Source organism: Muntiacus reevesi, chromosome 3 (assembly GCF_963930625.1).
Source record: "Muntiacus reevesi chromosome 3, mMunRee1.1, whole genome shotgun sequence".
NCBI lineage: Eukaryota > Metazoa > Chordata > Mammalia > Artiodactyla > Cervidae > Muntiacus > Muntiacus reevesi.
In genome coordinates this window covers 202,066,313-202,091,287 of record NC_089251.1, presented here as the reverse complement: position 1 = coordinate 202,091,287, position 24,975 = coordinate 202,066,313, and the positions used below count along the sequence as shown (strand labels likewise).

The 24,975-nt window shown below is 43.6% G+C and overlaps 1 protein-coding gene across 10 annotated transcripts in view; it reads right to left on the bottom strand.

Annotated features, from left to right (window-relative positions):
* C3H2orf76 (chromosome 3 C2orf76 homolog) overlaps positions 1-24,975 on the bottom strand; it is a 95,464-nt gene that overhangs the window by 44,114 nt on the left and 26,375 nt on the right. For 2 of the 10 annotated variants that reach the window (XM_065931390.1, XM_065931397.1), the window contains exon 2: positions 5,286-5,542. The exons of 7 other annotated variants lie outside the window; for them this stretch is intronic. The gene's annotated coding sequence lies outside the window, so the exon portion shown is untranslated. Of the gene's footprint in view, positions 1-5,285; positions 5,543-20,606; positions 20,818-24,975 lie in introns of all 10 variants that reach the window. One more of the 10 variants, XM_065931399.1, reaches the window with a different exon arrangement.

Genomic DNA, 24,975 nt, shown 5'->3' with positions numbered 1-24,975 from the left:
AGCACCACAGACACAGTTATTGTTCAGTCGCTCAGTCGTGTCTGACTCTGCGACCCCATGGACTGTAGCCCCACCAGGCTCCTCTGTCCACGGGATTCTCCAGGCAAGAATCCTGGAGCGGGTTGCCATTTCCTTCCCCAGGGGATCTTCCTGACCCAGGGATCAAACACACACCTCCTGTACTATAGACAGATTCTTTACCACAGAGCCACTAAAGAAGCACCCAGGTGCCTGTGAATTTTTTCCAGGGCCCATGAAAATGCTTGAGATCTGGAGGAAAAAACTCACTGCTCTAGAACATAAAATTAAAAAAAAAATCAAATTTAACATTTAAGTAACTACAACACAAGTTAACATTTCAACAGCAATTCAACTCTACTTATAAATCTTAGATTTAATACAGGATACAGGTCCATTTTCTACAATGTAGGGTGGGGATTTGAAAAGTAACAGAAGTCTAGGGCTTAGGAAGGTCTTTAAACTTCCCTGCCTAAAAAACCTGTTCTGGCTGGTACCTTACCAAGCTGGTTTGGGATAATGAAGAAAAACCCATAACCATAGCAAAGCAAAACTCTTAAACCACAAAGCAAGCACGAAACCCACATAGGAAGACCCTCATGTGGAGCTCCCACATCCCACGTCCCTGCACCATCAGAGCCAAGAACGGAGGCAGCCCAGTATCCTCCCCTCCTGGGCCAGCCTCACAGGTCAGGTCAGAGCTGCTTTTTCATGGCCTAGGCTGCAGCAGCGCGAAAAGGGAAGGTGGAAAGTCAGCATGGAGTGGTCAGGGAAAGCCAAGCCAAGCTGCAAGCCAGGTTCCCTAACCACTCAACGGCTCTCATTCCAGAGCTGCCGCCTCTCCCTGAGGCAAAGCTCTGAGCTGACGAGCTGGAAACTCGCCAGGGCGCTCCTGAGATCAAAGTGCACAGCCCAGCATTAACATACACACGAAACACACGTATGCATAAGATACTTGACTGATGATCTCCATCAGTTCAGCAAAATAAAATAAAATAACTACAGCGGATTCCAGTACTTGCAGTGGATGCTGTCTGTAAGGTGGTCTGGAACACTGAACCCATGAATACTGGACCACTGCTCCGGGAGGAACAGAGTCAGGGTCTGGGACACCTGCTTCCTCTAGTCACAATTCCCACCAACTGGTAAATACATAACCTTATTTTATGCGCATTTCTGTTTAAAGACACCTTATTTGATATATACTTACACTGCTGATTCATAAATGTTAAACTCACAGTCAGGAGTATTACAAGTCGTGCCTGAACAAAGTTTGCTTAACACACGTTTTCTAAGGCACACACAGACAGCAAGACATTTGGGGGCCATTTTAAAGTGACATCACCAACAAACAACCATGAAAATGTGAAAAGCATGGCATTAAACGAAGCACAATGCGGACACCTGTTTACAATATGAACTGAAACCAGAAGGCAGCAAGTTGCCTCGTTTCACCTCAGCTGGCAATGTGAATTTTGTTGATTCAAATATGTCACAGCCCTGCAGACTGGAGAATGACCAAGAAAGTGCCCGGGTATTGCTTTGGGGGTTGCAAGGAGATTTTAGTGAGTAGGCAAATCACAAATACACAGTCTGTGAATAACAAGGATTGACTGCATTACAATTAAAAAAAAAAAAAAAGGATATGTGCTTTCCGGGTTTCCCTGATAACTCAACTGGTAAAGAATCCACCTGCAATGCAGGAGACCCTGGTTCGATTCCTGGGTCGAGAAGATCCACAGGAGAAGGGATAGGCTACCCACTCCAGTATTCTTGGCCTTCCCTGGTGGCTCAAAGAATCCACCTGCAATGCGGGAGACCTGGGTTCCATCCCTGGGTTGGGAAGATCCCCTGGAGAAGGGAAAGGCCACCCACTCCAGTATTCTGGCCTGGAGAATTCCATGGACTGTATAGTCCCTGGTGTCGCAAAGAGCTGGACACAACCGAGCAAGCTTCACTTTCACGTGCGTTCCAGTATTTGAAGAAAGCACGCTCTTCACTTTTTGTCAGAGAATGGAAGAGAATCCAAATGTCCTTAAGAGAAGCTTTTTTAAAAAACTTTTTATTCTGTACTGGCATATAGCTGATTAACAATGTTGTGATAATTTCAGGTGAAGGGACTCTGCCATACACATACATGTAAAGAACCAGAAGTTTTAGCATAGAAAAGCACTCACCACTCAGGCAGCTAGCATTCAGATTCTGTAATCACCAGGAAGGAGAAAGGGTGTACGTAACTTGAAATTTAACAGATTCCTAAGGTGAATCACTTTGAAAAACTAATGTATTTTGTAAAGTTATATCTACCCCCTAAATTTAAGTATTGTAAAATCAAAATTGTCACAATACCAACTTTTCTTTAAAACTTGTCTTACCCATATGAAAAAGGTAAAACTTTCAAAAAACTAGTGTCCTAAACACATACAAAAAACATATATTACACTAAATGCTTAATTTTCCTCTAGATTTAGGAACTAATAATACACAGCAAAGAGTTAATTTGCCTTCCTTTTGAAACAAATCAATAAAAAGAAGAAATATAGTTTATTGTTCTTTTATATGAGGAAACTAAACTGGCATAAAAGTAGGAAAAAGAAGAGTACTGCTAAGATGAAAATTACTCAATATGAAAATGATTCTGAAGAAAATAAACATATGTACTACTAAATATCACCCAAATATGTGATTTTACCCCTAGAAAAAGTTGTTTGAGGCCAAAGAGGGAGAGGGGAGAAAATCTACTTTCTTCCTTTAATGTTTTTGCCTTTTTTAATTGGAGAATAACTGCTTTTGGTTTCCTCTGAACAATGCAAATCTGTCGTAATTATACACACACACCCTCCCTACAGTGTATCCCTCCCCACTCCCATCCCACCCCCAGGAGGTCACAGAGCCCCAGGCTGAACTCCCTGTGTTATATAATGCTTCCCACTGGTTATCTATTTTACACATGATAGTGTATGTATGGTACGTGTAAGAACTGATGCTTTCAAACTGTGGTGCTGGAAAAGACTCTTGAGAGCCCTCTGGACTTCAAGAAGATCAAACAGTCAATCCTAAAGGAAATCAGTCCTGAATATTCACTTCAAGGACTGATGCTGAAGCTGAAACTCCAATACTTTGGCCACCTCATGGGAAGAGCCGACTCATTGAAAAAGACCCTGACGCTGGGAAAGACTGAAGGCAAAAGTAAAAGGGGGAAGCAGAGGATGAAATGGTTAGACAGCATCGTTGACTCAATCGGCATGAACTTGAGCAAACTCTGGGAGACAGCGAAGGACAGAGGAGACTGGCATGCTGCAGTCCACGGGGTCACAATGCGTCAGACACGTCTTAGCGACTGCACAACAGCAACGTGTATATATGTAAACGCTACTTTCTCCATCCGTGCGACACTCTCCTTCCCCTGCTGTGTCCCCAAGTCCGTTCTCTACAACTGCATCTCCATTCCTTCCCTGTAAACAGGTTCATGAGTATCTGCATTAATATATGATATTTGTTTTTTACTTTCTGACTTACCTCACTGTGTATAACAGGCTCTGGGTTCATCCACCTCACTACAATTGACCTACATTCTTTATACTATTCTTAAAAATACTTAGCACCTAGCACACTGCTAAATAGGAACCTTTTAAAGAGAACATAACCTTGGCAAACTAGTAAGTTTATACAAAATTCCAATTTAACTAAAGTTGATAAGAATGACAAATTATAATCAAGTCATTTATTTTAGACTATGCCTAAAATGTTAATTCCATTCTAATCTATTCCAACCTACTTTAAAACTGTAATTATTTTTAAACTCATAAATGAAGAACAAACTTTTATTCTAAAAATAGACCTTGGTAAAAATGAAATACCAAAACTGGTCATTATAATAAAAAGAAAAAAGTTAACAGAAATTTGCTTTAAATATTTTCAAAAGCATAATTTTTAAGATCATAAGCTATAACTTTATAGAACAGGTTCATCAGAGAATCAAATAAACATGTGAAAATCTCCTAGTCTTTTTCTTCCAAATGTTTAGCTGTATAATTCAAATCAAAACACTACTATATTAGAAAAATCAGTTTATTCATCTTTCAGTGACACAAAACTTTTGAGAAAGATTTTCAATGTATTAACTTATGAAAGACTTTAAAGTCTTTGACCTGAGCCATTTTTTAGGTAGGTCAAAAAAATAAAATCTCATACATTAGATGTTTAATATAACACAGAAGGTGCAAGACAAATAATTAGCTAAATTAAGGCTTCCCTGATGGCTCAGTGGTAAAGAATCTGCCTGCCAATACAGGAGACGTGGGTTCAATCCTTGGGAAGGGAAGATCCCCTGGAGAAAGAAATGGTAACCCATCCTGCTTTTCTTGCCTGGGAAGCCCCATGAACAGAAAAGCCTGGCAGGCTACAGTCCATGGGGTCGATAGAGTCGGACATAGTTTGGAGACTCAACAACAAATATTAGCTAAATCAGATGATTACGCAAGTAATTCTCATTCTGTAACTGCTTCACTGCAAGATGACATTAGCAGCCAGCCTTTCCGGAGAAAGAGTCATGGTCAATTGTAATAAGTAAACTCTTGCTGTTCACCCTGACTGTATCACTCACTGACAAATCAACACCTACAATTCCACAGACCTGCCTTTATGACCTTCAATTTGGGACAAATACACAAAATCATAATCTGGTTTCTCTGCTCAAGGAAGAAAACAAAACTCTCAGAGAACTAACTGTTTTGGACAGTTGAGTTTTCCAAAGGGTTTAAGAGTTAGGGAGGGGGTTTCAGGATGGGGAACACATGGCTGATTCATGTCAATGTATGGCAAAAACCACTACAATATTTTCAAGTAATTAGCCTCCAACTAATAAAAATAAATGGAAAAAAAAAACAGTTAACCATTTGGAAAGAATATTTCACGCTGTCCTTCCTGTGTGTAACAAGGTACATGGAATACAAATTTGAATTTTCCCGATACACAATCATCAGTGAGTATGTCAATCCTTACACAGTGTGTTGCAGACACCTCCCCATGGGGCTCTCACACGTCTGCACACCCTGTGGGCAGAGGCATTGGCTGCTCCAGCGCTCAAATAGTCTTTTCTAGAGTGTGCTCAGAGCAAACAGTCCAGGAAGACAGACATGCTCCCCTTCCAGAATCGAGGGCGGGTGTGTTTCCTGTCTAGTATAACAAACGCAATGGCTCCCTCTGGGCTAAGGCTGGGTAGGCTGGCTATAGTTCTTTGAAAAATATTGCAATATTTGGATTACCTAAATTCAGGGTTCCACAGCTATGGACTCACGGGGCAAAAGGCAATGGCACAGACGGGGAGCTCATGTTGTTGGCTGTGCTGTTACACAGTCCTTTGTCTCAGGACCACAAGTCCCATGTCTTCTACCAGCATCCAGGAAACTGTGACAGGCTGAGATGCTAAGGTGCCGGCTTCCAAGTCGGGTAAAATCTCAAGACTCTTCACAGTTCTTGACAGTAGGTGACAAGGATGGGATGCTGGCAGAAACATGGCTTTCTGGAACAGAAAAGACAAGGGTCCCATGGGTTTAGGGTACACAAGAAGATTCCTTGGGATCCAGTAACAAAGGTTCTTCTCCAAGTGATGGGTGTTAGGGCTAATTAAGCTTAGAGGACAAGCAGCAGAAGATAGGACTGAAAAAACGGCCCGAGGACCTTCTGTTGTTGCTCACGCTCCCTCAGGTGAGGAAGAAGGGATATTACTGAGGCAGTGAAGCACAAGCCCCTGGCTCCAGATGAGGAGCAATGTGGCTGCAGCTATTGAGTAGAGTCCTCAGAGCTGAAACAGATTATGTCATCAGTGAGGATGCAGAGCTCTTGGGTAACTGAAAAATTCATTAAGTTGAGCCATGTATAGCCACAAAGCCATATGAGACTAAAGATAAGTGGGGCTTCCCAGGTGGCGCTAGTGGTAAAGAACTTGCCTGCCAATGCAGGAGACGTAAGAGAAACAGGTTCAATCCCTGGGTAGGGAAGATCCCCTAGAGGAGGGCCTGGCAACCCACTCCAGTATTCTTGCCTGGAGAATCCCACGGACGGAGAAGCCTGTGTCCATGAGGACACAGAGAGCTGGACACAACTGAAGCGACTTAGCACACACACGCGCACGCTTACTGGCACAACGCTCCTCTACCCCTTTGTAACTGATCCTGCCCTGGGCCCTCTACCCTGACACCTGCTTTTAGGAGAGGCACCGGGGGTGGCCTGAGGCCTCCCTACTCCCAAGAGAGACGGAAGACCTGACGCACCTAAGCACACTGGAGAACTGCAAGGAAAGGAGGGACTCAAACATCCGTGGCTCTGTGGATACAGGCACCCACGCCACTGTCCTACTTGGCGCTGTGCAGGAGGAGGCACTCAGATTCAGCTAACGGAATCTGGACAAGATTCACAACGGGAGAGGGAAACTAACATGAGGTAGCAGATGGGAGCTTCAGGCCAACTCAGAGTATTGCCGTGTTTCTACACGACTGTACAAAGGATGCTTATATACCCTTAATACTTCCCCGTCCACAGGGCCAGAGGAGATTCTCCCCCAGGAGGAAGAGCTGTAGAGAAATGCGAGTGGGAGAAGCTCCCCTGCTGTGTGTCATCACTGGGTGGGTCAAGACAACATGTAATTGCCCTACCCATTGATGTTCAAAGTTTTCAACACATAAAAGATGTCCAAGTCAGACACCTGTCTCCACGGTCCTGCCTGTTCTGTTACCACACCTCTGCCAGCCAAATCCAGGGCCCTACTCAACAAGTAAAGCTTCCTGGGATTATGTGGGTGGATTCACAATGCCCAAGCCCTTTGGTGATCAAGGAACAGCTGTCTCCTCAGCCTCCCACCACCAAAGAGAAAGCCTAGCACCTTGCTACACTCTTTGGGTACTAGATACAGTATATGCCTGGGGTGGCTCATCGTGGCCATGCTGAGCTATGGTCCCCAGAATGCACAAGGGATATTCTCTCCAGAATGTCAGAGGAAGAAGGGGGCAGTGACCATTTTGTAGCATATAGACCATTTTGTAGATACAATTAAAGTCCATAATCAGCTGGCCTTAATCAAAAGAGAGATTTTCCTGGGCAGGCCTGACTTAATCAGTTAGAAGCCCTTTAGGAGGACTTCCTGGTGGCTCAGGCAGTAAAGAATCTGCCTGCAATGTAGGAGACCTGGTTTGGATACATGGGTTGGGAAGATCCCCTGGAGCGGGGCATGGCAACCCATTCCAGTATTCTTGCCTGGCGAATCCCCATGACAGAGAAGCCTGGCGGGGTATAGTCCATGGGGTCGCAAAGAGTTGGACTAAGCACAGCACAGGAGGATGTAGGCGTCCCTGAGCTCAGAGAGTCCAAACTACCGTGAGGCCTGCACTTGCTCTCCCTTCCCCTGGGTCCTCCCTCCTGACCGCTGCCTGGGACCACGAGCCTTGGTTGGTGTCTGTGGGGTCCAGTCTGCTCCTCATGGGCCCTTCCTGACTGCTGGCCTCTGGATTTCCAACCTGCTTATCCAGTCCCCACCACAGAGTAAGTCAATTCCATGTGTGTGTGTGTGTCTGTGCATTTTGTCCTTACTGGTTCTGCTGCTTCTCCAGTTGAATCCTGATTGATACAGTCCTCACATGGACACTCTACATGGTCTTTTAATCTACAAGGCAGCATCCTGAGTGGTGCCCAAATCAACTGGCTGCATCAAAAGTGGTCCAACAAGCTGCAATACACCTCTAACTTTGGTTCCCACAACCCAACGACCTCGTTGAGGTACCAGTCTCTGTGGCTGATGATTTTGCAAACTAGAGCCTCTAGCAAAGGGAGACAGCCTCCATTCAGAGGCACTCCTTTGCGTTTCGGGCTCCTCACCTCTCTGACACAGCTACTGACTCAGCAGGACGCTCTGTTCAACGAGGTTGCCCTAAATGCCTGGATTTAGTTCATGGATGGTTTGGCTAAGCTCAAACCCAGCAGTGTCCACGGGCCTGGAATGGGACACACACATTTTTGTGGAGGCAGAGGGAGGGAATTAACCTCACCACTGAAGAGAACATCCTGTATCCCAGGAGATACGGATGGGAAGGACCATTCCTTAACGATTTTTCATCTTTCCGAACTGCCCCAGAGCAGTTCACATGAAGCAAAACACCCTGACAAGCTTCCCCAAAATTGGTATAAGCACTTTAAATTTAACTGACTCCTGAATTTGCCACCCCTGACAGATGGCTCTGACTCCAACGTGATCACTATTACCAAGAAAACAAGTGTCTCAGAACATCTGTCCCAGCTCCTGTACTTCTCATACAAGACATGCGTCCACACCTCCAGACGTCTTCTCCACCCCATCCCCACAGCCGTTGCTCAGCACGCCACGTTACAGACAATGACACTCAGCGGGCAGCCTAAACCAACAAGACAGACCGACTGCCGGCCCTCAGGCAGTGCCTCCAAAAACAAGGCCCAAGTGCAATAACGTGAACCCAAGGGATACACTTGGGTTGAGAAGGTCAAGGGTCATACTGGGGGCCCTGACAACCTATGTGCTCTGAACCATGTGAGTCCCAGTTGCAAACTGTAAAGAAATTTTTTTCCAGGGATACCAAATGCACTCCAGCATACTGTATGCGTGCATGCGTGCGTGCGTGCGTGCGTGCGTGCATGTGTGTGTGTGTGTGTGTGTGTATACCAAATGCACTCCAGGCCTGTGACTGACTATATCCGTGTGTGTGTGTGTGCGCATGCGCGCACATCCACACCACTTGCCTCTCCCCCAAAAAACAGATCTAAAAACACACATGAGTAAGATCTCAGACTACTGGAGACTAGATTAGAGGTAGCAATCTCTCCAAAACAGCCCTTGGGAACTCAGGAAAGCTTCCAGGAGGGTTAACTATCTTAAGTAGACCCTATGGGCAGTTTCCCCCAGTGAGCCATCCAAACAAAAAAGGTGGTTTGAAATCCATCCCCAGCTTAAGCTAAAGTGATAAGTAACACCACCTCGTTAGCAGGTTAGCAAGGGTTCACTCACTGGCCAGCGTGGCTATGGGTGCAGACTCTAGACTCCTGCCTTTTGCCCAGGGTGGAGTCTGTGACAAGGCTAATACAAGCCGCTGCACCTAGATTGATGTCTTGCACCCAGAGGAAAGGTCAATACAGAAACTTAAAGAGAAAAGCCCCTGGTTTTCTAAGACCCATGGGTGGTTTCCGGGATTTTCTCAGGACCCTGGTGGTATGGCGGAGGTCGATACTGCAGGTTGCCCTAGCCTTGTGGCTTGGAGTCTTACTGACAGTAGTCCTAATGAAATGCTGTCTGAGATGAACAGAATTGATTTAATCCCAACCTGCCGGTAGATTAACCAGACTGGCTGAGAGAGTGGCATACTCAGAGGAAAATTCACTGGAAGATGCTATAGAAATGAGGAGTGGCTCTTGACGGGCATGCTAAGTCACTTCAGTGACTGACTCTTTGTGACTCCGTGGGCTGTAGCCACTAGGCTCCTCTGTCCATGGGATTCTCCAGGCAAGAATACTGGAGTGGGTTGCCCCTTCTCCAGGGGATCTTCCCGATCCAGGGATCGAACCCACATTTCTTACATCTTCTGCACTGGCAAGCGGGTTCCTTACCACCAGTGCCACCTGGGAGTGGCTCCTAGCCAGAGACAATTTTCCATGAGTCTGAGTTTCTGCATATGTTACTGAGCAGAAGCACTGGCGGCCTCTGCTCTCAGCTATCTTTTCTCAGGATATCTATATAGCCTATGGCCTTGGAAGATAGTGTCTGCCCCCAGCACAGGGCTGGTGTGTTTACTCTGCTGATCCAATTCCCCACCTCCCATTCTCTCTTCAATCTATTCTAAAGAAGACTTTAGAACAGAGGTTCCTAACATTGTACAGGAGTTGGTGATCAAAGCCATCCTCAGGAAAAAGAAATGCAAAAAGGCAAAATGGTGGTCTGAGGAGGCCTTACCAATAGCTTAGAAAAGAAGAGAAGTGAAAGGCAAAGGAGAAAACGAAATTTATATATTCATCTGAATGCAGAGTTCCAAAGAATTGCAAGGAGAGATAAGAAAGCCTTCCTCAGTGATCAATGCAAATAGAGGAAAACAATAGAATGGGAAAGACTAAAGATCTCTTCAAGCAAATAAGAGCTACCAAGGGAATATTTCATGCAAAGATGGGCACAATAAAGGACAGAAATGGTATGGATCTAACAGAAGCAGAACATATTAAGAAGAGGTAGCAAAAATACACAGAAACTACACAAAAAAAGATCTTAATGACCCAGATAACCATGATGGTGTGATCACTCAGCTAGAGCCAGACATCCTGCAATGAAAAGTCAAGTGGGCCTTAGAAATATCACTACCAAGAAACTTAGTGGAGATGATGGAATTCCAGCTGAGCTATTTCAAATTCTAAAAGATAAAGCTATGGAAAGTGCTGCACTCAATATATCAGAAAATTTAGAAAACTCAGCAGTGGCCACAGGACTGTAAAAGGTCAGTTTTCACTTCAATCCCAAAGAAAGGCAATGCTAAAGAATGTTCAGTTCAGTTCAGTTTAGTCGCTCAGTCATGTCTGACTCTTTGCGACCCCATGAACTGCAGCACACCAGGCCTCCCTGTCCATCACCAACTCCTGGAGTCCACCCAAACCCATGTCCATTGTGTCGGTGATGCCATCCAACCATCTCATCCTCTGTCGTCCCCTTCCCCTCCTGCCCTCAATTCTTCCCAGTATCAGGGTCTTTTCAAATGAGTCAGCTCTTTGTATCAGGTGGTCAAAGTATCGGAGTTTCAGTTTCAGCATCAGTCCTTTCAATGAACACCCAGGACTTATCTCCTTCAGGATGGACTGGTTGGATCTCCTTGCAGTCCAAGGGACTCTCAAGAGTCTTCTCCAACACACAGTTCAAAAGCATCAATTTTTCGGCACTCAGTTTTCTTCACAGTCCAACTCTCACATCCATACATGACCACTGGAGAAACCATAGCCTTGACTAGACAGACCGTTGTTGGCAAAGTAATGTCTCTGCTTTTTAATATGCTGTCTAGGTTGGTCATAACTTTCCTCCCAAGGAGTAAGTGTCTTTTAATTTCATGGCTGCAGTCACCATCTGTAGTGATTTTGGAGCCCCAAAAAATAAAGTCTGACACTGCTTCCACTGTTTCCCCATCTATTTCCCATGAGGTGATAGGACCAAATGCCATGATCTTAGTTTTCTGAATGCTGAGTTTTAAGTCAACTTTTTCACTCTCCTCTTTCACTTTCATCAATAGGCTGTTTAGTTCCTCTTCACTTTCTGCCATAAGGGTGGTGTCATCTGCATATCTGAGGTTATTGATATTTCTCCCGGCAATCTTAATTCCAGCTTGTGCTTTTTCCAGCCCAGCGTTTCTCATGATGTACTCTATATATAAGTTAAATAAGCAGGGTGACAATATACAGCCTTGACGTACTCCTTTTCCTATTTGGAACCAGTCCATTGTTCCATGTCCAGTTCTAACTGTTGCTTCCTGACCTGCATACAGGTTTCTCAGGAGGCAGGTCAGGTGGTCTGGTATTCCCATCTCCTTCAGAATTTTCCACAGTTTATTGTGCTCCACACAGTCAAAGGCTTTCGTGTAGTCAATAAAGCAGAAATAGATGTTTTCTGGAACTCTATTGCTTTTTCGATGATCCAGCAGATATTGGCAATGTAACCTCTGGTTCCTCTGCCTTTTCTAAAACCAGCTTGAACATCTGGAAGTTCTCAGTTCACGTATTGCTGAAGCCTGGCAATACCACAGTTCAAAAGCATCAATTCATCAGCGCTCAGCTTTCTTTATAGTCCAACTCTCACATCCATACATGACTACTGGAAAAACCATATCCTTGACTAGATGGACCTTTGCTGGCAAAGCAATGTCTCTGCTTTTTAATATGCTGTCTAGGTTGGTCATAGCTTTTCTTCCAAGGAGCAAGCATCTTTTAATTTCATGGCTGCAATCACCATCTGCAGTGATTTTGGAGCCCAGAAGAATAAAGTCAGCCACTGTTTCCATTGTTTCCCCATCTATTTGCCATGAAGTGATGGGACCAGATGCCATGATCTTAGTTTTCTGAATGTTGAGCTTCAAGCTAACTTTTTCACTCTCCTCTTTCACTTTCATCAAGAGGCTCTTTAGTTTTTTTTCACTTTCTGCCATAAGGGTGGTGTCATCTACATATCTGAGGTTATTGATATTTCTCCCAGCAATCTTGATTCCAGCTTCTGCTTCCTCCAGCTCAGCGTTTCTCATGATGTACTCTGCATACTAGTCAATCTGATCACATGGACCACAGCCTTGTCTAACTCAATGAAACTAAGCCATTCCATGTGGGGCCACCCAAGATGGTCAGGTCATGGTGGGGAAGTCTGACAGAATGTGGTCCACTGGAGACGGGAACGGCAAACCACTTCAGTATTCTTGCCTCGAGAACCCCATCAACAGTACAAAAAGGCAAAAAGATAGGACATTGAAAGATGAACTCCCCAGGTCAGTAGGTGCCCAGTATGCTACTGGAGATCAGTGGAGAAATAACTCCAGAAAGAATGAAGGGATGGAGCCGAAGCAAAAACAACACCCAATTGTGGATAGGACTGGTGACAGAAGCAAGATTCGACACTATAAAGAGCAATATTGCATAGGAACCTGGAATGTTAGGTCCACGACTCAAGGCAAATTGGAAGTGGTCAAACAGGAGATGGCAAGAGTGAACATCGACATTGTAGGAATCAGCGAATTAAGACGGAGGGAATGGGTGAATTTAACTCAGATGACCATTATATCTGCTACTGTGGGCAGGAATCCCTTAGAAGAAACAGAGTAGCCATCATAGTCAACAAAAGAGTCCCAAATGCAGTACTTGGATACAATCTCAAAAACAACAGAATGATCTCTGTTTATTTCCAAGGCAAACCATTCAATATCACAGTAATCCAACTCTATGCCCCGACCAGTAAGGCTGAAGAAGTTTCTAAAGTTGAACATAGAAAGAAGAAGCTAAAGTTAAACAGTTCTATGAAGACTTACAAGATCTTCTAGAACTAACACCCAAAAATGATGTCCTTTTCACTATAGGGGACTGGAATACAAAAGTAGGAAGTCAAGAAACACCTGGAGCAACAGGCAAATTTGGCCTTGGAGTACAGAATGAAGCAGGGCAAAGGCTAACAGAGTTTTGCCAGAGAATGCACTGGTCACAGCAAACACCCTCCTCCAACAACACAAGAGAAGACTCTACACATGGACATCACCAGATGGTCAATGCCGAAATCAGATTGATTATATCCTCTGCAGCCAAAGATGGAAAAGCTCTATACAGTCAGCAAAAACAAGACCGGGAGTTGACTGTGGCTCAGATCGTGAACTCCTTATTGCCAAATTCAGACTTAAATTGAAGAAAGTGGGGAAAACCACAAGACCATTCAGGTATGACCTAAACTAAATCCCTTATGACTATACAGTGGAAGTGAGAAATAGATTTAAGGGACTAGATCTGATAGAGTGCCTGATGAACTATGGACAGAGGTTCACGACATTGCACAGCAGACAGGGATCAAGACCATCCCCAAGAAAAAAAATGCAAAAAAGCAAAATGGCTGTCTGAGCAGACCTTACAAACAGCTGTAAAAAGAAGAGACGTGAAAAGCAAAAAAGAAAAGGAAAGATATACCCATTTGAATGTAGAGTTCCAAAGAATAGCAAGGAGAGATAAGAAAGCCTTCCTCAGTGATCAATGCAAAAGAGAGAGAATGTTCCAACTATTGCAAAATTGCACTCATCTCACACACTAGCAAAGATGTGCTCAAAATTCTCCAAACTAGGCTTCAACAGTATGCAAACTGAGAACTTCGGATTTAGAAAAGGCAGAGGAACCAGAGACCAAATTGCCAAAATCCATTCAACCATCAAAAAAACTAGAGAGTTCCAGAAAAACATCTACTTCTGCTTTATTGACTATGCCAAAGCCTTTGACTGTGTGGATTACAATAAACTGTGGAAAATTCTTCAAGAGATGGGAATACCAGATCACCTTACTTGCCTCCTGAGAAATCTGTATGTAGGTCAAGAAGCAACAGTTAGAACCAGACATGGAACAATGGACTGGTTCCAAATTGGGAAAGGAGTACGTCAAGGCTGTATATTGTCACCCTGCTTATTTAACTTATATGCAGAGTATATCAAGAGAAACGCCGGGCTGGAAAAAGCACAAGCTGGAATCAAGATTGCCAGGAGAAATACTAATAACCTCAGATATGCTGATGACACCACCCTTTAGGCAGAAAGCAAAGAGAACTAAACAGCCTCTTGATGAAAGTGAAAGAGGAGAGTAAAAAATCTGGCTTAAAACTCAACATTCAAAAAACGACGATCATGGCATCAGTTCCATCATTTCATGGCAAATAGATGGGGAAATAATGGAAACAGTTTCAGACTTTATTTTCTTGGGCTCCAAAATCACTGCAGACGGTGTCCACAGCCATGAAATTAAAAGACGTTTGCTCCTTGGAAAAAAAGCTATGAGCAACCTAGACAGCATATTAAAAAGCAGAGACATTACTTTGCCAACAAAGGTCCATCTAATCAAAGCTATGGTTTTTCCAGTAGTCATGTAGGGATGTGAGAGTTGGACCATAATGAAGGCTGAGTGCCAAAGAATTGATGCTTTTGAACTGTGGTGTTGGAGAAGACTCTTGAGAGTCCCTTGGACTGTAAGGAGATCCAACCAGTCAATCCTAAAGGAAATCAGTCCTGAATATTCATTGGAAAGATTGATGCTGAAGCTCCAATACTTTGGCCATCTTATGTGAAGAACTGATTCATTGGAAAAGACCCTGATGCTCGGAAAGACTGAAGGCAGGTTGAGAAGGGGGCAACAGAGGATGAGATGGTTGGATGGCATCACTGACTCAATAGACATGAGTTTGAGCAAGCTCTGGAAGTTGGTGATGGACAGAGAAGCCTGGCGTGCTGCAGTCCATGGGTTGCAAAGAGTCAGACATGACTGAGTGACTGAACTGAATAGAACTGAAAGACTTCGCACTCACCCCTCAGTTAAAATGGCAGAGGTTGGATCCACTGAATACATTTCTCTCCTTTTCTTCATATCCCTTTGATCACACTCAACTTCTTAGAAGCACTCAACAAAGCTGAAGAACCTGCTTATCCTTGTCTGCCTCTGGGACACACTCTCTCCAGCTGTCTATTACTGCACTGCTCCTTTCCTAGATCTTCTCCAGGCTCCTCTCCTCTCTGAGACCTTGAAATATTACTGCTCCTCTGACCACTCTCTCAAATACATTTCAGACCTAAGTTCAAAACTCAGACATCAGTGGGCTACTTAACTTCTCTACTTAGATATCACCCCATGCATTTAACATATCCCAAACTGAACCTGGCAGTTAAATCTGACCCCAACCCCTAATCCTAATTTCCCCATCTCAGTCCATTACACTGAGTTACTCAAGCCATCAGCAAAGGATTCCTCCTTCCTTAATCTTTAGCTAACCCAGCAAATCTTCTCAGCTCTTTCCCCAAAACATATCTTGAATTTCCCCATTTCTCTCCAATTCCGCTACACTAGTCTAAGCCTCCACTCTCACCGTCTCTACTGAAATAATGGAAACTGGTCTTGGTCCCAATACCAGTCCAGTTCTCTCAATCCATGTGACATATAGCAGCAGGAGTGATCTCCTTAATATGTAAATCTGAATATGTCTCCCCTGCTTAAAATTCTTCACAGGCTCCCCAGAGCCCCTAAAGGAAAGAAGTGAACTCATCATTATGGCCAGCTAGTCCCTGCATTGTTTGGCCCTAGACACCATCTCCCCACTATGCCACTGCTCAACAATTACACTGGTCCTCCTTCAGTTCTTCCAATACATCCAGCTATTTCTGGATTATTCCAGAAACTAGAGAACAGGTTGTTCTCTAGCTTGAAACATTCTTGCTTTTTCTAAAACTGGATCCTCCCTATCAGTGTAACTGGAACCCCATCAGGAGGGCCTTTTCTGACTGACTCGGCTCCACTTATTATTCCTTTGCTCTCTTTTCCCCTACTATAAAAAAACAATGCATGAGGGAAAGCGCTTGTTTTTAATACCGATTCATTTATTTCTGATTTTCAGGTGAGTGCTGTTGTGGGAGGTACTGTGTTCTCCCTGAAAAGGTAAGCTGACACCCTAACCCTTACCCAGTATCTCAGAATGTGACCTTATCTGTACACGCAGTTGCCGAAGATATAACTCGTCAAGGTGAGGTCGTACTGGGGCAGGCCGGGCCTCATATCTAACACGACTAGCGTCCTTATGAAAGCAGAGGGCCTTGTAAAGACAAGCACACAAGACCACCATGTGAAGATAGGGGACTGAAGTGATGCCTCTACAAGCCAAGGAATGCTTAGGGCTACCAGAAAATGAGAGAGAGACAAGGAACAGATTCTCTCTCAAAATCCTCACAAGGAATCAGGCTTGCTCATTGATTTCGGACTTCTGGCCCCCAGAACTATGGGACAATAAATATCTGCTGTTTCAGGTCTCCCAGTTGATGATACTTTGCTACAGCAACCCTAAGAGACTAACACAAACCAAATTGCAAAGACACATACAGAAGTGAAATGTGTTCTTACAGAGGGAGGCAGTGGGTAAAGGGGCATGAATGACAGTTTTAACATTTGTCTGCTTAAACGAAAACTTTCCTTTATGAAAGTAACCTAACTATTAAAATATGAACAGCAGGTGTTCCCTGGTGGCCCAGGAGTTATGAGTCAGCACTTGCACTGCAGGGGGCCCGATTTGGATCCCAGGTCCAGGGAACTAAGATCCTCCATGCTGCAAGGTGCAGTCCAAAATACATATGAACTACAGTTACAGCGAAGCCTCACTACACAGAAATGTCATGATTTATAGGAAATATATATACATTTGGTCCTCATCCTCAGTTCCTGCTCATGGTTTCCAAATCTCTTTGAATTTCCTGAACAATGGAATGGTATTTGGTCTCTCATCCTCAGTTTCTGAAAACCGCTCCAGGGAAGGTGACTTTGGGGAGCCACACAAACTGGGGGCTGGTGGTCAGGAGAACTAACTTTCAGTCCCACCCTGTGCTGGAAGTTGAATCGATCACCACTGGCCAGTGATTTAGTCAATCATAACTATGTAATGAAACCTCCATAAACAACTCCAAAAGAAGCTTTTTGGACCTTTTTCAGAGATCTTCCACGTTGGGGAACCAGAACACTTCCACATGCCCCCATGCTCAGCTTCATCAGCCGTGATGACAGAAGTCCCTTTGTAGGACCTCAACCCATGTATCTCATCCGGCTGTTGACGTATATCCTTTAATATTCTTTTATAATAAATTGGTAAGCTAGTGAGTAAACAGGATTTCCAGAGTTCTGTGAGCTCTTCTAACAAGCTAATAGAACCCCAAGAGGGAATTGTGGCTCTGATTTACAGCCAATTGATCAGAAGTATGGGCTGCAACCTAGACTTGCAGCTGACATCCTGAATTGGAGGGGTCAACGGAACCTCCAGGCTCTAGCTGGTCAAAAGCACAGATAACAACTTGTGTGACTGGCCTCTGCAGTGGAGGGCGGACTTGTGCAACTGAGCCCTTTATCTACTGTATCTGATTCTATCTGGGCAGATAGTGTCAGAACTGAATTGAAATTTTGGATACCCTCCTAGCATCAAGAACTGCTTGTTGATGTGGGGAAGCCTCCATATATTTACACTAGAATTGAGTCTAGAAATACGATTCAACCAGGCCCCCCCCCAAAAAAAAACAATCTGTAACTGTCTATTTTTATACCAATCCGTATTAAATGTTACTGCAAACAGCTTCTGAAAAATTACAATGGTGTCCATGAAGAAAAGTCACAGACTTCTCAATCTCAACTCTGTGATCTTCTAAGAGGGACTGGAGCAAGTTATCTCTAATTTCGTTATGAATATGCTTCAAGGTTTTTGCTTTAACAAACTGCAATAAGGATGAGAATAACAGCTACTCTGAATGTGCTAAATGCTTTAGAAATATCATTAATAATCCTCAATTACCTATCAGCAAAGCAGGTACAGCTGCCCCCATTTTGCAGATGAGGAAACAAAGGATATGTGAGTCGAGAATAACACAGCTAATTCAGTAGCAGAGACAAGACTAGAACACATGCCTTGTGACTTCCATCAAGAGCTACCTATACACAAATAATGTATTTGGCAGACTCTACTAAAGAACAATCAGTGTCACTGCAGCAACATTTCCAGGAATGTTACACATAATCAGAAAATACTGTCATGTGGTAAGTCATTTTAGTAGTGTCCGGCTCTGTGTGACCCCATGGACTATGGGACCCTACGGACTCCAGACCTAGAGCCTGGGATTCCTCTGGAATCCCTCGCCAGGGATTCTCCAGGCAAGAATACTGGGGTGGGTTGCCGTGCCCTCCTCTAGGGGACCTTCCCGACCCAGGGATCAAACCCACGTCTCTTACTTCTACCTGCATTGACAGGTGGGTTCTTTACCACTAGGGCCATCTGCTGCTGCTGCTAAGTCGCATCAGTCGTGTCCAACTCTGTGCAACCCCACAGACAGCAGCCCACCAGGCTCCCCCGTCCCTGGGACTCTCCAGACAAGAACACTGGAGTGGGCTGCCATTTCCGTCTCTAATGCATGAAAGTGAAAAGTGAAAGTGAAGTTGCTCAGTCTTGTCTGACTCTTAGCGACCCCACGGACTGCAGCCTACCAGGCTTCGTCATCCATGGGATTTTCCAGGTAAGAGTACTGGAGTGGGTTGCCACTGCCTCACCTGGAAAGCCCGAAAACCCGAAAATACTGTTAAGATAAATTCAAGACTTACTTTTTGTATTACCCATCCCAGGAAGGATGCTTTTTAAAATAAATTGTTTGTAAGTTAATATTTTTAAACATACATTATATTAAGCACTAGCTAAAGTTGGATTTGGCCTTACTGAAACTCACTTTTTGGGCTTCCCAGGTGATGCTAGTGGTAAAGAACCCACCTGCAACGTGGGAGACACAGGTTCGATCCCTGGGTCAGGAAGATCCCATGGAGGAGGAAATGGCAATCCACTCCAATATTCTTGCCTGGAGAATCCCATGGACAGAGGAGCCTGGTGGGCTACAGTCCATAGGGTTGCACAGAGTCGGACACGACTAAAGCCACTTAGTGCAGCACAGCACAAACTCACTTTTAATGGCAAACGACTTGGCTTGTGTTTGACCACTTGGCTTCTTTTTTTTTAATTGAAGAAGTTGCTATAGAATACTATATAAGTTACAAGTAAACAACATTTTTTAAAGGTTATACTCCACTTACTACAAAATATTGACTATATTCCCTTACCACTTGGCTTCTTAAGAAGAAAATAATCCTGCTATTGAATTTGGGAGGTTGTAAGTTTCAACCACATGAAACAACTTTCAAAAGCCAAAACAGAACTAATGCTCTTCTGAAAAGAGTGGAGAACACTGAGTTTTTATTCAACTTTAAAAGCCCCAACTTAGGTTATGAATTCAGAATCTAGTCTAATTCACGGAGAAAATAATGATGAATTTTAAGTGTTACTATTCTCCATTTCTGTGTCTGGGAAGATGGAGTAGATGTACCTTTTGCTACATGTCCTAATAAAATACAACTAAAAATCCTGGGCATTATCTATAAAACAAATGTAAGAGGATCAGAAAGGTGGAGGGAGGGCAGCAGATTAGCTAGGGACCTACAGACCTAAGGAACAACATGGTGGAGAGGCCCCTGGGTTTTCACATATCTTGGACACAGAGCTGAAGTCAGTAACCCAGAATCACGAACAGGTGCAGGGAAAGAGGGGCGGGGGGAAAGCTTGAATAAAGTCTTCTCTATCTAGCCAAAGGACCAGGAAAGGGGCAGCCTAGCCAAGAAAGAAAACTTTTAGACAAAGGAGCCCTCTAATCCAGCCAGAAATCACATAAGAAACTGCAACCCCAGCCCCACTAGCAAAGGCAGAGCTGGAGCCTAGACTTCTACCCTTCCCAGGCCTTAATGAGGAGCCCCAACCCCCTGCCAGGGTCACACTAGAGAAGGCTGAGTAGGGAGCTGGACAATCATCAGCATGATTCCTCTGCACCCTGGAGTCAGTAAAGAGTTCGGACCCCCACCTCCACAGTAATAAGAGGCCGTCCCCTTCCCCACGGGGCGCTGTGGAGGGTTTAGCTAAGCTACCACGAGGTACTGCTGCCCCAGCAAACATTTTGTTTGGCTGTATAGCCCCACAAGGACCTTAAACTGAAACTTGCCCCCTCATGGAAGTATGTGCCCTAGATAACAGCCCTGAATCACCAAGATAAGACTTGCCCAACAGCCCTTGTGATCACCAGTTTCCTCTGCCTCCAGGGCCTGCCCTTTCACACTCCTTAGATAAAACCCCCACAGAGCTTACTAGAACCCTGCACCTTTGGTTTGAACTGATCAATCCAGTGTCAGCCTGGGAAGCCCAGGGATTCCACCACAGACCACGCGCTCCAGGTCCTACCGCTCACTCTCCCCCCGCGCTCAGTCCTCACCTCCTCCCCACGTGGGTCCTCGGGTAGTGCGGAGCACTTCCTCCAGGACGGGTGAATAGTAAACTTCTCTCTTTCAGTCTCTCTGTGGTCCTCCGTTGACCACAGCCCACCATCCAGCCACCTGTACTCCACTTCACAAATGTTAATGTAACAGAGCAGCTAGTGTCAGAGGGGGCCTGGTGGAGAGTCAGGAAGCTTTCATCTCAGGAACCTAGGAAAATAAAAGCAAAACAACCCAAAATAGGCGGAAGGAAAGAAATAATAGAGAACAGAAATCAATAAAGTTGAAAACAGAAAGACAATAAAGAGAAAATCAATGAAAAAAGGGCTAGTTCTTCGGAAAGACAAAAAAATTGATACATCTTGTGCAAGACTGGCCAAAAAAAGAGAGAAGATCTAAATGATAAATATCAGAAATGAAACAAAAAATATTCGCTAAGACTCTACCTATCACAAGGGCATACTATGAACAAATCTACATACACACATTTCACAACTTAGATTAAAGGGGCCAGTTTCTTGAAATATACCAACTACCACCATTAATCCAATATGAAATAGATAATCGGAATGGAACTTTTACGGAAACTATTAAGGAAAATCCATAATTTTGACACTCCCAAAAGAGAAATCTCCAGGTCCAGAAGGTTTCACTGAAGAATTCTACACATTCTCTTCTAGAAAACAGAAGAGGAGGGAACATTTCCTAATTCATTTTATGAAGTTAATAGTTACAGGATAACCAACCAAAGACATTATAAAAACAAAAGCCACAGACCAATATTCCCTACAAATCCAAGGCAAGTATGTATCCACTCTCATCACTCTTATTCAATATAGTTGTGGTTCTAGAACATAGTGCTACAAGTTCTAGACATAGACAAGTTTATTCTAAAATTTATATGGAATGAGAAAAGAACTAAAATAACTAAACAATTCTGAAAAAGGAGAATAAAGTAGAAAGAATTAGTTTACCCTATTTCAAGATTTATTATACAGCTACAATAACCAGGACTGTGTAGTATTGGTGGAGGAACAGATGCACAGATCAACAGAAGACAGGACCCAGAAAAGACCACATATATATGCCCAAGAGATTACAAAGGTGCAAAAAGCAATTCATTAAAGGAAATATATCTTTTCAACAAACGGTGCTGGAACAATTAGACATCCAAGGTGAGGGAGGTGAGGATAACCTCAATATAAATCTTATACCTTTCTACAGAAATTAACTCAAAATCAATTATGTGAATTTTAAAATGCAAAACTATAAAACTTTTACAAAAAAATGAGAAAATTATCAGAATCTAGGGCTAGGTCAAGATTTACTAGACATGACTGCACCAAAAGTGCAATCCATAAAAGAAAAAATTGGAAAAACTGGATTTCACCAGAATTAAAATGTTATGCTTTGTGAAAGACTGTTAAGAAGATGAAAAAACAAACTAAAAATTGGAAGAAAATGTTTGTAAACCACATATCCAACAAAGGAATAGTATCTGGAATATATTAAGAACTCCCAAAATTCAACATTGAAAAACATTCAATTTAAACACAAGCAAAAGACACAGAAAATTGAGAGAAGAGATTATACACATGGCACAAATAAACACATGAAAAGATGTTCAACATCATTGATAATTAGGGAATGCAAACCTAAAACCACAATGAGATACCACTACACACTTATAAGAATGCCTAAAATAAAAAATGCAGATGGTGATTGCAGCCATGAAATTAAAAGACGCTTACCCCTTGGAAGGAAAGTTATGACCAACCTAGATAGCATATTAAAAAGCAGAGACATCACTTTGCCAACAAAGGTCCATCTGGTCAAGGCTATGGTTTTTCCAGTGGTCATGTATGGATGTGAGAATTGGACTGTGAAGAAAGCTGAGCGCCAAAGAATTGATGCTTTTGAACTGTGGTGTTGGAGAACTCTTGAGAGTCCCTTGGACTGCAAGGAGATCTAACCAGTCCATCCTGAAGGAAATCAGTCCTGGGTGTTCACTGGAAGGACTGATGCTGAAGCTGAAACTCCAATACTTCGGCCACCTCACGCAAAGAGTTGACTCATTGGAAAAGACCCTGATGATGGGAGGGATTGGGGGCAGGAGGAGAAGGGGATAACAGAGGATGAGATGGCTGGATGCCATCACTGACTCGATGGACATGAGTTTGAATAAACTCCGGGAGTTGGTGATGGACAGGGAGGCCTGGCATGCTGCGATTCATGGGGTCGCAAGGAGTTGGACACGACTGAGTGACTGAACTGAACTGAAAATAAAAAAGTGATAACAGCAAATTCTGGCAAGGATGTGGAGAAACTGGATCTCTCCTTTATTACTGATATGAATGTAAAATGGTACAGACACAATGACAATTTCTTACAAAACCAAACATGGAATGGCCATATGGCCCAGAGCTGCACTCCTGGGCTTTCATTCCAGAAAAATGAAAACATTCACAGAAAAATCTGTACAAGAGTGACTAGCAGCAGCTTTATTGGTAACAATTAAAAAGTGGAAACAGTACAGATGTCCTTCAACAGGTGAATGGTTAAACAAACTGGTTCATCCATATGATGGAGTACACTCAGCAATAAGAATTGAATTAATTACTGGTACATACAATGATCTGGATGAATCACTAGAGAATTATGTTGAGTAAAGAAGCCAATCCCAAAAGGTTACAAACTACATGATTTCACTCACATAACATTCTTGACATGACAAAATTATAGAAACAGAATAAATTCCTGGTTGCCAGGAGCAGAGGAGGAGTAAGGACAGGAGGGAAGTGGTTGTGGCTATCACAGGGCAATAAAAGGACGATGACGAAAATGTTCTGTATCTTCAACCTATTAGAGTCAATGTACTATTTGTGGCATGTACAATAGCTGTGCAAGCCGTTAACACCAGGACGAGACAGGTAGAGGGTGTAAGGGGTAACAGCAGAGGGGCTCCCCTGACTGCCCAGGAGTGAAGAAACCCCACACTTCCACTGCAGGGGGCACGGGTTTAAACTCTGGTCGAGGAGCTAAGGTTCCACATGCCTGGGGGCCAAAATAATGAAAAAATAAAACAGAAGCAATACTGGAACAAAAGCAATACAGATTTTAAAAATGGTCCACATCCAAAAAAAAAAAAATCAAAAATAAGCAAATAAATAAAACTGCATTATCTCCAAAGGAATTATCAGCCAAATAATTTGTCATCAAATTTTAATACTTCTATTTTTTGTCGTTGTTGACAGGCAATAGGAAAGCACACTAGAAAATTCATTTCTAACAACCTAGTTTCAAAGCATTTACCAAGAGCTTGTCACATACAACTTGAAGCTAGGGAAACAGGCAAAGTGAGGAAGACAAAGATTTAGAGGAGAGGTTATATTTCTAGTGAAGTTGAACAGGAACTACTGTACTGAACTTAAGTTATCTTTGTAAAGCACTTCATTATGCCTGCCCACATTTGTAAATATTTCTAAATAGAACACAGGCAGCACGTCACCAGCGCATGACCAACTTATAAGTAACTTTCCCTACTTCTTAACTCCCAGCCAGTGAAGGTCACTTCCTGCCAGGAAAACCCCCCACCTCTACGCAAGCCCTGGTCTTCATGTCTCAACTAATCCCAAACCACCCCCCCAACCCCATGCTGGCTGGGCAAAAACAGGACAGGGGAAAGGTGAGACTCATACACTCATGGATGTCTTACCCACGTGCCCGTTCTCTCACCCAATTCTCCAAATATAAATACCCGAAGGAAGAAAAGAACGGCAAAGGGCAAGGGCTGGTTAAGATCTCTGGTAACCAGGCCTCCTCTTACCAGTTTTTTCATCAGAAAAGGAAACGAGACAAAAGAGGAGAAAAGGCAGGGGGATGGGGGGTGGGCGGGAGAAAAGGTACATTTTCACCTCAGCTGTCAGCTCCCCCCACCTTCACAAAATAAAGACCACAACTCTATCCAGCTCTCCCCACTCCTATCCCAGCAGCAGTTCCCAAGTGCCTCTGAACCCAAGTCCCCCTAAAATCAAGTTCCCTTACCAAGTTTATGGTTAATCTCTCTATCCAAAATTTTATTCCCTTTTTTATCCCTTCTGACTTCAACTGGGTACTGAGCACTAAGCAACCAGAGTCAGATGACTACAATCGCTGTTACTGATAACATCTTTCTAAAATTGCTATTATAGGTATCATCATTAATGAACAAACTCGGGTTGTTTCTCCAGGACAACATGAGCTAACAGATCCCCAAGCCATGGACTACCTGGCCAGAGAATGGTAAACCAGAGCACCCTGACTCCCGAAACTAGAAACTACAATTATAAAATGTCACAAAAATGATTAACCCCAGTCTCTTATGCCAAG